This window comes from Bufo bufo, chromosome 5, assembly GCF_905171765.1.
Source record: "Bufo bufo chromosome 5, aBufBuf1.1, whole genome shotgun sequence".
NCBI lineage: Eukaryota > Metazoa > Chordata > Amphibia > Anura > Bufonidae > Bufo > Bufo bufo.
Genome location: NC_053393.1, coordinates 43873999 through 43890195, shown reverse-complemented (window position 1 = coordinate 43890195; position 16197 = coordinate 43873999). Strand labels below are relative to the sequence as shown.

Sequence of the window (16197 nt, the reverse complement as noted above, 5' to 3'; positions counted from 1 at the left end):
GGGTGGGGTCATTGGTTTAAATATCACTCTAGTCCAGTGTTCTGAGCGGGTTATAGAAATCAGTCTGGCCTTGGAAGCAAGGAAGGAAGGTTGTCTGTTCAAGCTCAGAAAAGATAAGTGTGGTTTCAGTTTTTGTTGATTGCTGTCTAGGTTGTGTTTGTGTCATCTTTCCCATCCAGGTTCTGTGTGAGCAGGCTGCTCCTTTTCCCCTTCTCAGGGAATCTAGGGTGTTTTAGCCCAGGCACGAGGACACATCATTCCTACCTTCAAGGTCTGAATGTGGGCTGAGCAGTGCAGGGAAAGAGGTCAGGGTTTAGCTAGGAGGTGACCCTTCCCCTGCTTCTCGCCTAGAGCCTGGTTGTTAGTTTATCTGTGTGTCTGAGTTCCCGGTCCGCCGTGACACAGGGTTGCTAGATAAAAAAGGTTTTCTGATGACGGCCCACCCCTCCATAGCACGTTTCTACTTTCTACCGAAGATCCATAAATCTTTACAAAGACACCCAGTTAGACCAATAATTTCCGAAATAGGGTCCCTCACTTCCAACCTATCCCCTTATGTTGATCACTTCCTCCAAAAACATGTTGTGAAACTTCCTTCCTATCTTAAGGACACCGAACACTTATTAAATTTACTGGACTCCATAGAATGGAAAGAAGAGTATCTATGGTTCACCCTTGACGTGTCTTCATTGTACAGCAACATTAAACATGATTTAGGCCTCTTACCAATTAGTAAAGTTTTAGAAACAGATCCCGGTAGGCCCGCAGCACAGAAAGATTTTATTTTAAAATCCATCAAATTCATTTTAAAACCATAATTATTTTATTTTTAACGAAACCTTCTATATTCAAGTCAAAGGGACCGCTATAGGAACGAAATTTGAGCCATCTCACGCGAACCTTTTTATGGGGTATTTTGAAGAGATTTTTGGCCTCCTTTCCCATCCCAATGTTAAGTGCTACCATAGGTACATTGATGACATCATTTTTATCTGGGACAGCAGTACGGAAGAACTCCAAACATTCATCCAAAAACTCAACACCAACAGTTGGGGTCTAACGTTCAGTCTTGAATATAGTCCCAAGGAAGCTATCTTTCTTGAGCACAATCTCTAATAAAAAGGTTTCGACAGAAGGTAGAGTTGGACAAAACTGCCGCTTTCAGTAATTGGAATGGTTAATCTGCTAAAAATGATCTTAATGCCGCAGCTCCTATACCTGCTGCACAATGCACCTATATAGATTCCTGCTCGGTTTTTTGTCACGGTCAATGCCATATTTAGAGACCTAATCTGGAAGAAAGGGGTTCCACGTATAAAGTTGACTACGCTTTGCAGACCAAAAGCTGACGGTGGACTTGGGGTTCCAGATCCGTGGATTTATTATCTGGCTGCCCAACTTCAACATCTGAGGGGTTGGGGGATGGAAGATGACCTTGATAAGGCAGGACGGATCACGCGAATCCTGGTAGGTGGTAAAAACTTGATAACAGCACTGGTGGACGGGTCACTGGATACAAAAGGGAACGAACTCCCGATACTTCGAACAATCCATAAGGTATGGTGGAAAGCGAGGAAGGTGGCAGGGATACAGGGCTACACTAATTTACCCTGATTTGGCCCAATCTCATGTATGCAGAAATGCATAAAGTATCTAATGTTCAGACCTGGGGACCCTATGGGCTTACACACATACACCAATTATATGATGGAGATACTCTGAAAGAGTATGCTCAATTACAACAAGAGTTTCAACTCCCAATTTTACTTGTACTTGCAGCTTCGACATGCTATCCATTCCCAGGGAAGGGTGAATGAGATTAAGTTGGCCTCCAGACATCTGATCATAGATCTGGCAAACTCAAAAGGTTCCACTAGCGGTGTCATATCGCTACACTATAACAGTCTTATGGAATCACAAATTAAAAAGCAGCCTCTCCGATTGTATGACGGCGGACAGATATAAATGACTTATCGGAAGAACAGTGGCACACAGTGTTAAGAGGGTTCACTGAGGTAGCGGTGAGTGAAGCGCATAGAATGTCGCAGCTATTGTCGTTGCATAGAGTTTATAGAACTCCGGCCCTTCTGAGAAAAATGGGATATCGATTAGAAGACTTTTGTTCCAGATGTGGTGCACCCAATGCTACGCTGATCCATCTCATGTGGAACTGCCCTAGGCTAAGGAGGTATTGGGAGGGAGTGGTAGCTATACTACGAACAGTGTTTGAGACGCAGATTGAGGGTACCGCCAGATTATGTGTACTGGGGCGTGTTGACATTCCATCATTACCTGCTGAACAAAAATTGGCGATTATTCGCATACTGTATCAAGCACGGAAGGTGATTGCGTACCACTGGGTGGATCAAGACCCTCCTAAAGTTAGGGAACTAGTGAGTAGGGTTCATATCTTACTGCAACTAGAAAGATTTGTGTATCAGAAGAGAAATAACCTTAAAAAGTTTGAAAAGATATGAGGCAGATGGGCGCAACATTATAATATTGTGGATTAACTTAGAGAAAATAGGTAGATCTGTGAACGGGTGGGTGAGTACTCTGCTTTGATCTCGCAAAAACATATGGGCTAGTGTGATAATGTACTCTAGTAGCATATTTCTAACAATGCAGTTATATGTACAATATGGATGGTGAGTGTGTACATTCTGGTTTAATGCTGAATTTATGCCTGGAAAAGAACTGGATGGATTTGCCTATATTCTCAACGTTGGGACTTTTCCTACCAGAGACTTTTGGATGTCTTCTCCTTTGATCCGGTACATTCGGGACCTGAGGTGGGGTGGGGGGACTGTTTGTCTTCTTTATTTGTTGAAAAAGTGTTCAATAAAAATAATCTGATTAAAAACAATCTCTAATAAAATCACCACCAAAACACATTTCAAAAAAGTTGATGCTAATAGTTATTTGGAATACACTAGTTGTCACCACTAAAAATGGAAAAGAAATATCCTGTACAGCCAAATGAAAAGGATGAGAAAGAATTGCACGGAGAACGGGTAGTAAGACAACAACTCAAAATCCTCGAACACCGATTCCTAGATAAAGGCTAACCTAAAAAATTGGTCAAAGAATCAACACAAAGAGCCCTGAAAATAAACTAGTAAAAGGCCCTTCAACCTCAATTACAACAAAACGTACCAACTAAATTTCAATTCAGTTTGACTACCAGATACAATTCAGAACACACGAGGATCCGATAAATAATGAACAAACATTGGGGCGTACTCCGCAAAGATCCTAAGCTGAAAAAAGTTACTACCGTTTCCCGTCATCATCTGCCGTAGAGCGCAGACTCTAAAAAATATTATTGCACCCTCCCTTCCTAAAAACAAAATAAAAAGGGGAATCTTGCCAGAAAAAAAAATTCCTACAAAAAAAGGGGCATACAAATGCAATAACAAGAAATGTAAATGCTGCGCTATAATTGCACATAACAGAAAAAAGATCCATATTCCCACTTCCGATGAAATATTCCATCTCAAACACAATATGAGCTGCAGGACCAGTAACGTTATCTACCTCTTGCAGTGCCCTTGTAATCTGCTATATGTAGCTAGAACGATTCAGACCCTACGCGAGAGAATGAACATCAAAAGGAAAATCCTTACCCAGTGTCTCGAGACATTTCTCCACCCACCACAATAATGATCCCTCCTCCAAGTGACTCCCTTAGAATGGATCCACAATCCTATCAGTCACTGTGCAGGAAAGAGATGTGTTGGATCTTTTGTTTTAACACCTTATCTCCATTCGGGCTAAATTAATATTTAGAGTACACCAATAACTGATCACCAAACACCCCACCGTAGTTAGCTCTATCTTCTGTTATAAATATTCACCCCCTTTATGTATATTTGCCCCGCCGTGGCCAGCCCTAATCTCCTAAGGATATCGAGTTTTGTATTATTTTGTATTACAATTTGATCCATCTTCCAATTCATTAATCATCCTTATCCGTCTCCAATAATATACTTTAATACTGTACAAGTAAACACATTCATGAGGTGACGCATTTTATCAAAAAACCTTTATTCAGACATTTGTATGACCCCCTATATGTACCCAATTTCTGGTTGTCAGATACACCACACCCGAAAGATGGATCTTGAGATCTCAGCATTGTTATTTATTTATTTCTATATATTTTATATGTATTATTCTAATGGCCCTCCTCACTTTGATCCACTTTTAATGCTTTCAGGTTTTATATTGGAGTTTCCTAATTTCACCCTATATTACGACGGGGTAACCCTATATTCCTCCTTTTTTTTTCATAACCAGACGACCTTGTACTCCTAATGATGTTTTATATGTATCAATGTCAAATCTAAAAATGACCCATCATTTTTATATTCATGGTCCATATATATATATATATATATATATATATATATATATATATATATATGTGTCTATGTATATTTTACATGTAATCATATACTATTTACGAACTGTACTTGGAATCAGTGGGCCCTATATACCATAATGTTTTATAGTTCCACTGACAATGAAACAACCCCTCCCTTTGTACATTTTATATTCTTTTTGAATCAACTAATGGACTGTCAGGAAGCAGGGGGTGTTACCCCTACTCGGGGACCGCGGGCCAGGCTGCGCGCGCATTCCCAGGTGCATAGCGTTCCTGCATTATCCAGCTGTCAGGTGTGAGCCTTGCTGGGGGAGGTTCCCAGTACACACATTCCACCTTCCTCGCCTGCCATTGGTTCCCGGCACTGGCTCTGTCGGGATTCGAACCCGTGACCAGCCACATTCCAGGCAGTAGCCCTGCTTACTAGGCTACCGTCCTCTCTGGACATTCCTCCCTGAAACCTATTATGTAACCTCAGTCTTGCCAAGCCTTGCTCATCACCCTTGATTCCCCACACCTGGTACTTCCCTATATAAGTCCATCCCCTTGCACTCTAGCTTGCTGATTATTGAGCTCCTGAGCCTTGATCAAGCTTCTCCTCATCTGCTGCTCTTGCTACTACTGGAAGTCCACTGCTGACCAGGAATTGCCTACCGACTACTCTTCTGCATTGTTCCCACCTTCTGAACTGCTACCACCATTACCATCCGGATTGTCTGACCAGGCTTACTGCCGCCTGCCCTGACCCATCGCCTGCCTACCGACTACTCTTCTGCTTTGTCCCTACCTACTGAACTGCTACCACCGTTGCCATCCGGATTGTCTGACCACGCTTACTGGCGCCTGCCCTGACCCACCGCCTGCCTACCGACTACGCCTCTGCCAGACTTCCTGCACCTACTACCTGCCTGCGGTCCTTGCCACTGGGCTCCACTCCTACTCCAGCCAGCGGTCCTCTGACTCAGGTGAGCCTGTAGGACTGTTACAGAATAATCAGCCACACTATGGAGTCCGCAATGGCCACTCTGCGTAAGCAGGTCTCCGAACTTCAAGAATTTGGTACTACATATCAGGAGAAATTTGCCCAGCTCCAAGGCGGAGTCCAAAGCCAACAGGGGGAGATTATTGAACTACAGAGGCAACTCCTGGACGTCCGCGGCGCGCCCGCAGACACCCGCATGCCACTCCCATCAAGATTCAGCGGCGACAGACGCCAGTATCGGGAGTTTCTAAACCAATGCCGCATCTATTTTCAGATGTACCCGGCCCCCTTCACGACCTAGAAAAAGAAGGTGCTATTCGTGGTCAATCTCCTGACGGATGAAGCATTAGCATGGGCATCACCATACGTGGAGACTAACAGTCAGCTCCTGGACAACCTAAACAACTTCATCACCGCCATGAGCCAAGTCTTCGATGACCCCAACCGCTGTGCGACAGCCGAGGGGCGACTACATGGTCTGCGGCAAGGGAGACGCTCCGTCGCCGAATACACCGCCGAGTTTCGCCGTTGGGCCACGGACACCACCTGGAACCCAGCGGCACAGAGAAGCCAATTCCGGCGAGGCCTGTCCGAATTAATAAAGGACGAACTCGCCAGAGTTGAGGCCCCGGACGATCTGGATGACTTCATTCAGTTATGCATCCGGATAGATCAAAGACTCTCCGAGAGGAAGAAAGAAAGACTCTGGTCCTCGGACCACAGACCCACTTACCCCTTCTCTTCCACCGCCCAGCGCGACCCCCAGTTAGTAACTGAGTCTATGCAGGTCGACGCTCTACGTAGGTCTCTATCCACAGCTGAGAAGGAGAGAAGGCTGGCCGAAAACCTCTGCCTCTACTGTGGGGAGCCGGGTCATTTTGCCATCAAATGTCCTCATAAGATCCAAAAGACTATTGCAGTCACGGAGCTAAAGGAGCAACCACAGACTCCAACCCCGCCAGCAGCCCCTGAAATTAACAACACAGCGGCTCATGGATCCCACTTCATCGTTCCCATCCTCATCGACATTGAGGGGCGACAACTCCCCTGTTCAGCGATGTTCGACTCCGAGGCGGGAGGCAACTTCATGGACCTAACCTTCGCCCGCGAAAAGAACATTCCACTGACAATCAAGGCAGCCCCCGTTGACCTGGAAACCGTCGACGGATCCCCACTCTCCTCGGGGCCATCCACTCACGAGACCACTGAACTACAACTCCTCATAGAACCAGATCACCGTGAAAAGATCCACTTCTCTCTGATCGCCTCCCCGAAGTTCCCAGTGATCTTGGGCATCCCATGGTTGGCCACCCACAACCCCTCGGTGGACTGGGAAACCCGCTGCATACGATTCCCGTTCGAGTTCTGCTCGCTAAATTGCTCCCACAAACCCGTCCTTCCACCCGAAGACACCACCATCTCAAAACTATCCGTCAAGGATCTGCTACCCCCTCAATACTGCGAGTTCCAGGATGTCTGCGACAAGAAAAACGCAGACAAGCTGCCACCACACCGACCCTACGACTGCCCTATAGAACTGTTGCCCGGGGCCGAAATACCCTTTGGCAGTATCTACTCCCTCTCAGAGCCTGAACTCAAGGCTCTGAAAGAGTACCTGGACGAGGACCTGAGGAAGGGGTTCATCCGACCCTCTACCTCCCCCGCGGGAGCCCCCTTTTTCTTCGTAGAGAAAAAAAGACTCCTCCCTGCGTCCCTGCATAGACTACAGAAAGCTTAACGACATAACCGTAAAAAAACGGTACCCGCTCCCACTGATTTCAGAACTCCTTGAGAGACTCCGGGCAGCGAAGATCTTCACTAAACTCGACCTTCGAGGGGCCTACAACCTCGTCCGAATCCGCCCTGGGGACGAATGGAAGACCGCCTTCCGGACACGTTATGGTCATTTCGAGTACCTGGTCATGCCTTTCGGACTCTGCAATGCTCCCGCCACCTTCCAGCACTTCATTAACGACGTCCTCAGGGACATGCTGGATCTGTTTGTAGTCGTTTACCTGGACGACATCTTGATCTTCTCTGAAGACCTCGAGCAGCACCGCGAACACGTCCGCAGGGTACTGCAGAGACTCCGACAGAACTCTCTCTATATCAAGCTAGAGAAATGCGAGTTTGAGCGAACCACCACTCAGTTCCTCGGATACATCATCTCCCCAGAGGGCCTAAGTATGGACCCGGGGAAGGTCCAAGCTGTGATGAACTGGCCCGTTCCGAAAAACGAGAAGGAGATACAAAGATTCATTGGCTTCGCCAACTTCTATCGGAAGTTTATCCGGAACTTCTCCAAGGTCATAGCACCAATCACCCAACTCACCAAGAAGGCAGTCCCTTTCTCCTGGACACCCGAGGCCCAGGAGGCCTTCACCAAGTTGAAACTCCTCTTCACTTCTGCCCCAATCCTAATCCACCCGAACCCCGAGCTCCCATATACAGTCGAAGTGGATGAATCAGACTCTGCGGTGGGGGCAGTTTTGTCACAACGGACAGGGGAGAGGATGCTATTACACCCGTGCGCATATTTCTCCCGCCAGATGTCCCCCTCCGAGAAGAACTATGACATCGGGAACAAAGAACTACTGGCGATCAAGGATGCCTTCTCCGAGTGGAGACACCTGCTGGAGGGAGCCACCAACCCCATAATCGTACTAACTGACCACAAGAACCTCGAGTTTATCCGCAGCGCTAAGAGACTCTCAGCCAGACAGGCCAGATGGAGCCTATTCTTTTCCCGCTTCAACTTTCTCCTCACCTATCGCCCCGGATCAAAAAACGGCAAGGCTGACGCCCTCTCCAGAATGTTTTCCGAGCCCTCACAGAGTAACAAGGGCCAAAATAACATCTTATCGTCGTAGGGGCCACCTACTCTAAAGAACTCCTGGGCACAATCAAAGAAGGATACGAAAATGACCCCTTCCTCGCCCACCCCACAGGGAATATCAGCCTTACGTTTAAGAACGGTCATTGGTTTCATCAGGACCTACAACTATATGTACCAGAAATCGCACGGCTCGAAGTGCTCAAACTCAACCATGACTCCAAGCTGGCCGGCCATTTTGGCACAAGAAAGACCCAGGAGCTTCTCTCCCGCTCCTTCTGGTGGCCAACATACAAGGAGGACATCAAGAGGTACATCTCCTCGTGCGCGGTCTGTGCCCGCAATAAGACTCCTCGTTCCTCTCCCGTGGGTCTGTTACAACCCCTCCCTATTCCCTCCCGCCCCTGGGGCTCGATCTCTTTGTGGTAGACCTTCCTCCTTCAAAAGGGATGAACACCATCCTGGTCGTGGTCGACCGTCTCACCAAGATGGCCCATTTCATCCCCTACAAAGGCATACCCACCGCCAAACAGACGGCCGATCTAATTCTCAGAGAGGTCTTCAGGCTGCATAGGATCCCGGACGATGTGGTCTCCGACCGAGGCGTACAATTTGCCTCAAAGTTCTGGAAGAACTTCTGCCTGGCGCTCGGGGTTAAAGTGAACCTGTCCTCCGCTTTCCACCCTCAGTCAAAACGGGCAGACTGAGAGAACTAATCAGACCCTAGAGCAGTACCTACGCTGTTTCAGCTCCCACCTGCAGAATGACTGGCTTGACCATCTCCCCACGGCCGAGTTCGCCTACAACAATGCTGAGCACAGCTCAACCAAGCACAGCCCCTTCTTTGCTAACCAGGCTCGCACCCGGTGTTCATTCCCCACCTGCCCGTCGCCTCCACCCTCCCAGCAGTGGCTGAACGCCTAACAACCCTACAGGAGGCACAAAAGAACATACAACCTCCAGCTCGCCCAGAGGCGTTTTAAACAGGGAGCAGACAGACGTCGCAAACCCACCCCGGGCTTCCATGTGGGAGACAAGGTGTGGCTGTCCACCAGGAACCTCAGATTGAAGGTCCCCTCCAAAAAGTTGGCCCAAAGATACATGGGTCTGTTCCGGATCACCGCACAAATCAACGAGGTCACGTTCCGACTCGACCTTCCGGACTCCATTAGGGTGCACCCTGTCTTCCATTGCTCACTCCTCAAGCCATACGCGGAGAACACCTTCACAGGCCGCCACTCGCCCCCTCCACCATCCGTGAGGGTACAGGGTGAAGAAGAATACGTTGTCGCAAAGATCCTCGACTCCAGGATCCACCGGGGAAGACTACAATACCTAATTGGGTGGGAGGGTTACCCTCCCGAGGATAACTCCTGGGAGCCAGAAGAAAATGTCCATGCCCCCAGACTGGTAAATGAGTTCCACCAACGGCACCCCGGTAAGCCTGCCCCTGCGGTTCCCGGAGGTCACCTTGGAAGGGGGAAGGGGGGGGGGGGGGAGTACTGTCGAACCCGTGACCAGCCACATCTCAGGCAGTAGCCCTGCTTACTAGGCTACCGTCCTCTCTGGACATTCCTCCCTGAAATCTATTATGTAACCTCAGTCTTGCTCATCACCCTTGATTCCCCACACCTGGTACTTCCCTATATAAGTCCAGCCCCTTGCACTCCAGTTTGCTGATTATTGAACTCCTGAGCCTTGATCAAGCTTCTCCTCATCTGCTGCTCTTGCTACTACTGGAAGTCCACTGCTGACCAGGAATTGCCTACCGACTACTCTTCTGCTTTGTCCCTACCTACTGAACTGCTACCACCGTTGCCATCCGGATTGTCTGACCACGCTTACTGGCGCCTGCCCTGACCCACCGCCTGCCTACCGACTACGCCTCTGCCAGACTTCCTGCACCTACTACCTGCCTGCGGTCCTTGCCACTGGGCTCCACTCCTACCTCCAGCCAGCGGTCCTCTGACTCAGGTGAGCCTGTAGGACTGTTACAGGCTCATTGCTGAGTTATTCCACATTCTGGTGAACACCTAGCCTCCCTGCGGATCCTCCTATTTGCCTGTTTCTTTGTATCCTTCCCGGTTACTGACCCTTGGACTGTCTTCTGCCTTGAACCTTCGCTGCCTGCCTCGACCCGGATTGGACATTGACTACCCCTCTTGGATTATCCCTAAACTTGTACCACGTTTCTGGGCTGTCAGCTGCTTACTGCCAGTGGGTTCCTCACCCCACTACTGGCTCCCTGGGACGTTTGACAGAATAACTCAGCCATACACCATGGAACCCGCAAAAGCAGTGGATCCCATGACGGCCATGACCCAGCAACTTAACCTCATGACGCAGGCCTTCCAGGAGATGCAAGCCAGTCATGAGCACCTGCTGCAGAGGGTTGCCACACGGGAGCAACGCATCGTAGAGCGCACCGCGCTACCACCCTCGCCTCCCCCTACGCCGGCGCGCACCCTGGAAGTGGTCTCTAGCGAGCCGTCAGTCAGCCTCCCTGAGCGGTTTTCAGGCGATCGGAGGAAGTACCACTCCATCATTTCCTGCGAGCTGTTGTATTCCCTGAAGCCTCGTACATATGCCACGGACTTCGTCAAGGTAGGCACGGCAATTTCCTTGCTCTCAGGGCCTCCCCAGACCTGGGCGCACCAACTCCTACTAGTCGATGACCCAGTGCTGGCATCTTGGAAGTCCTTTGCCGCAGCTATGCAAAGACTTTATGATGACCCCCTGCGTTCTTCAACCGCCAGGGGTACCTTGCGCACCCTCTGCTAGGGCAGACGTCCAGTGGAGGATTACATCATGAAATTCCGTGAGGTACCCCCGGATACGGGCTTGAACGAGGTGGCCTTGATTGACCAGTTCCGCATCGGTTTGTCCGAGCAGCTCAAGGATGAGCTCGTCCGCATTGGGATGTCGGGCTCCTTGGGGGGCCTGATGGACTCAGTAACCCACCTGGATCGCCGCTTCCGGGAATGACGACAGGAGCGACAACAGACCCCGTATGTGCTCCTCCGAGACAGATCCTGCACCTCCGGAACCGATCCTACCAGCCGCATACTTTCTAGCCACCCAACACTCCTTGATCGAGAGGATCCGACGGGCCAGCACGCCAGCTCCAGAGGAGGCAGCCCATCTGCCAATGAAGCAGGGGCTTCGTTACCACCAACCGTGGATCTATGTCCCAGTCTCCCAGCGACTGCCTGTACTACAGCATCACCATGACCACCCCACAGCAGGCCACCGAGGTAGGCGCAACACCACGGAATGCATCCTACGTCGGTTTTGGTGGCCCTCTTTGGCAGCCGACGTACGCTCCTTCATCGAGTCTTGTTCCGTGTGTGCACTCTACAAACGTCCCACCTCAAAACCCGTTGGGTTATTACAGCCTCTGCCAGTGCCAACCCTTCCATGGCGCAACATAGCCATGGATTTCATTGTGAACTTACCGCCTTCACAAGCCTGTACCACCATCATGGTGGTGGTGGACAGATGTACCAAGATGTCCCACTTCATTCCGACCTCCGGTCTCCCGACGGCCCAACAAACCTCGAAGTTGTTCCTCCAACACGTGTTCCGGTTGCATGGGCTCCCTGATTCCATCGTCTCAGACCGGGGCTCGCAATTCACCTCCCGCTTTTGGACCCAGTTTTGCCGTAGCCTTCATATCACTCGCAGCCTGTCTTCTGCCTATCACCCCCAGTCCAATGGGCAGACCGAAAGGACCAACCAAACCCTCGAGGAGTTCCTTCGCTGTTACACATCCCAACTACAAGACGACTGGGTGAGCCATCTCCCCTTCGCGGAACTACGGCTATCATCCCTCAACTCTCCCGGATCTCCCTCTTGATGTCCCGGTGCCTGAAGTGGCTCAACGGCTCCGGCTCCTACGAGAACTGAGGCGGACCCTAACGCAACAACTCCAGGCCGCTCAGCAGCGGCACAAGACGCAAGCAGACCGTAGACGCACAGAGTTCCCCAGGTACAAAGACGGGGACAAGGTGTGGCTTTCCACACAGCACCTTAAGCTGTCCTGTCCCTCCCGAAAACTGGGACCCCGTTACCTTGGTCCCTTTGAGATCGTGAGCATGGTCAACAACGTTGCAGCCAAGCTCCGGTTGCCTACTTCCCGGTATTCCACGTGTCTTTGTTGAAACCACACCGTGCCAACCCATTCCCGGATCGGGTGCCTGCTCCACCACCTGCCATCCAGGTGAATAACGATGACGAGTACGAAGTCCTGGAGTATCTCATCCACTGGAAGGGGTACGGTCCCAAGGAGCATTCCTGGGAGCCCTTGGGGAATGTCTATGCGGCTGCCAAGGTGCGGGCGTTCCATCGGGCTCACCCCGAGAGGCCTTCCCAGGGTCGCGTCCTTGGTGGGGGGGCTCTGTCAGGAAGCAGGGGGTGTTACCCCTACTCGGGGACCGCGGGCATGGGTTCCCCTTCAGCTCGGTAGAACACCTGGTGCCCGAGGTGCGGGTGCGCGCAGTACGCAGGCTGCGCGCGCATTCCCGGGTGCACAGCGTTCCTGCATTATCCGGCTGTCAGGTGTGAGCCTTGCTGGGGGAGGTTCCCAGTACACACCTTCCTCGCCTGCCATTGGTTCCTGGGGAGGGAGGCCTCCTGGTTGCTTTGGGGACCAGGGGGTGGTTCCTACCTTCCCTGGCTATAAAGACCTGGCCTGAGCTCTGGCTCATTGCTGAGTTATTCCACCTTATGGTGAACACCTAGCCTCCCTGCGGATCCTCCTATTTGCCTGTTGTTTCTTTGTATCCTTCCCGGTTACTGACCCTTGGACTGTCTTCTGCCTTGAACCTTCGCTGCCTGCCTCGACCTGGATTGGACATTGACTACCCCTCTTGGATTATCCCTAAATTTATACCACGTTTCTGGGCTGTCAGTTGCTTACTGCCAGTGGGTTCCTCACCCCACTACTGGCTCCCTGGGACGCTTGACATGGGCTTTTTTAAACCCAATTTTATTTTAGCCCTTTATAGATTGATCAATTTCCTATATAACCAGTAGTAATTCATCATTACTAATACTAAGATATGCCCTTACATGTAAGTATTCCTCTTCCCCCATTAAAACAATGTGATTGAAACAGGTTTCCAATCCCATTTCTCTTCCCAGTGGTTGCGGCGGGCGCTCCCGACACTTTCAACCTCAAATCGGAAGTCCGCAAGCCACTTGCGTTCTACGGACCGGAAGTGCGCTCAGGCTCCCCACCGAAAGTTCAGAGCGTACTTGCGTTCCACTTATGCGCTCCACAACGAGCGGGACCAGAAAGTACTCCTCCATCCTGCTCGCCACTACTAGGAGTCCACACTGTGCATCCATCCATGCGGCCACTACACCCCTACGTTTCCACCAGCTCGTATTAACTACATTACCAGCATATATTATGCGTTCCACTACCACTATGGAACGCATACTTCCGGTCCTCATACAGGAAATTACATTTCTCCCAGTCCCTCCCTAGCACATGCTTTTATGGATGATCCACTATACAAGGCCCACTGGTAACCTTGCATACTATGGTATTATGTGTATAACCTGTATACTTACTTTTAACTAATCCTAATGAAGGGGGTATCTATTGTCAACCCCCCGAAACACGTTGAACCCACCTGTGATATTAAGAAATAAAAAGGAAAGCACCAGAAGTAATGGATACTGCCGTGTTACTCCTACTACACTACAAACGGTCTTGGCGGGGGAGTGTCACGATCAGTATGGGGGGAAACTCCACACTGAACACAGGAGGGAAGGGGAACAGTAACTGGGCCTGGAAACTAGGGAAGAAACAGGTCACCTACTAGACAACCCTAATCCGGGCCCTGACTACCTATCAATATGAATAGACCTTGAAGGTAGAATATTCATATGCAGGATACCTGGGCCCTGATTTCCCTATAAGGCCCTGAAATAAGTTTAGGACCAGAGACAACCCATTCCTCCCCAGATGGACGGATAGAAGTCTCTGTCTCAGGCCCAGATACAACAACAGGGAATATAACAAATACAAACAAACACGACACTTAACTTCTGTAGAGATGGAAGAACAGGAACACCAGAGAGGATCTCACACAAGCTCAGCCAAACCCAAATGAAGCTATCTACCGCATAGTCAGAAGGGTGGGGTGAGACTATAAAGGGTAGAAGTGATGACCACTGAGCAACAGCTGAGAAAAGGGAAGTGGTCATTAACTCTATCAACACTGAATCAAGAGAAATCAAGGAGGCTGTTAGATTCCTCCACGCTCAGCCAGTTTCTCTGATCTCCTGACACCAGTCACCTGAGGGACTGTGACAGGGAGGTTGCGTCCTTGGGTGTCTTGAGCTTTATCCCTTGGACCTCCTCCTCAGTGAAGTAAGAAGTTAACCGTTTTAATTTTAAGTGAATTTTTATTTTATGGAATTTACCTTCATAGAAGGATCTTCTATTTTATCTCAGCCGGGCTCTTTTAGCCCTTTGCATTATCTACTTATTTATTTCATTCATCCTTCCACTGTTTTTACTTTATTTATTCATCTCAACAATATTTTAGTTCCCCCTCATGGATCAGATCTAGTTTGACGCCATTTAGGTGGTTGCCCCCCCCCCCCTTATTTTTAAGTTGCCATGTCACATTTGAAGACCCCTTGATGCACACCTAGAGTAGAAACTGCAAAAAAATGACCCCACTTTGGAAACTATGGGATAAGGTGGCAGTTTTGTTGGTTGCTCTATATTACACTTTTTGTGAGGCAAGGTAACAAAAAATAGCTGTTTTGGCACCGTTTTTATTTTTTGTTATTTAGAACGTTCATCTGACAGGTTCGATCATGTGGTATTTTTATAGAGCAGGTTGTTACGGACGCGACAATACCAAATATGACTACTTTTTTGGTTTGTTTCAGTTTTAAATAAAGCATGTTTGAAAAAAAAATATTTTTTAGTGCCTCCATATTCTGAAAGCCATAGTTTTGGGTTTTTTTTGGCTACTGTTATGTAGGGGCAAATTTTTTTGGTATGAGATGGCGGTTTCATTGTTACTATTTTGGGGTGCATATGACTTTTTGATCGCTTGGTATAACACTTTTTGTGATTTAGGGTGACAAAAAATGGCTTTTTTGACACACTTTTTATACGGTGTTCACCTGTGGGGTTAGGTCATGTTATATTTTTATACAGTAGGTTCTTACGGACCCGGCAATACCTAATATGTATACTTTTTTAAATTCATTTAGTTTTTTATTCAAGTTTTACACCATAACAGTATTTAAAAAAAAAACTAAAACTAAAAATCATGTTTTAGTGTCTCCATATTCTGAGAGCCATAGTTTTTTATTTTTGGGCGATTGTCTTAGGTAGGGCCTCATTTTTTGCTGGATGAGGTGACGGTTAGATTGGTACTATTTTGGGGCGCATATGCCTTTTTGATCGCTTGGTGTTGCACTTTTAGTAATGTAAGGAGACAAAAAAAATGTTTTTTTTTCTAGCATAGTCTTTATTTTATTTTTTTGATGGTGTTCACCTGAGGAAAGGTCATGTGATATTTTTATAGAGCCAGTCGATATGGATGTGGCGATACCTATTATGTCTACTTTTCTTTTTTTACTCTCTTTTAAAAAAAAGTTTTTTTACTTTATTTTGGGAAAAGGACGCTTTTTTTTTTTTTTTAGGGTACTTTCACACTTGCGTTAAATTTTTACGGTATTGGAGTTCCGTCCTAGGGGCTCAATAACGGAAAAAAATGGTCCGTTTTATCCTAATGCATTCTGAATAGAAAGCAATCCGTTCAGGAAGCATCAGGATTAGGGTTCAGCGAACTTGTGTTTTAAGGGTCCATTCACACGTCCGTGTGTGTTTTGCGGATCCACGGACATCACCGGCATTTGCGGACAAGAATAGGACATGTTCTATTTTTTTCAGGATCGGAATTGTGGACTCGGAAGTGCAGATCCGCAATTCCGGATCCGGGCAGCACATCGTGCTGCCCC

The 16197-nt window shown here is 48.6% G+C and overlaps 1 protein-coding gene across 1 annotated transcript in view; it reads right to left on the bottom strand.

Annotated features, from left to right (window-relative positions):
• NTAQ1 (N-terminal glutamine amidase 1) overlaps window positions 1-16197 on the bottom strand; it is a 42899-nt gene that overhangs the window by 25291 nt on the left and 1411 nt on the right. The gene's annotated exons all lie outside the window — the stretch shown is intronic.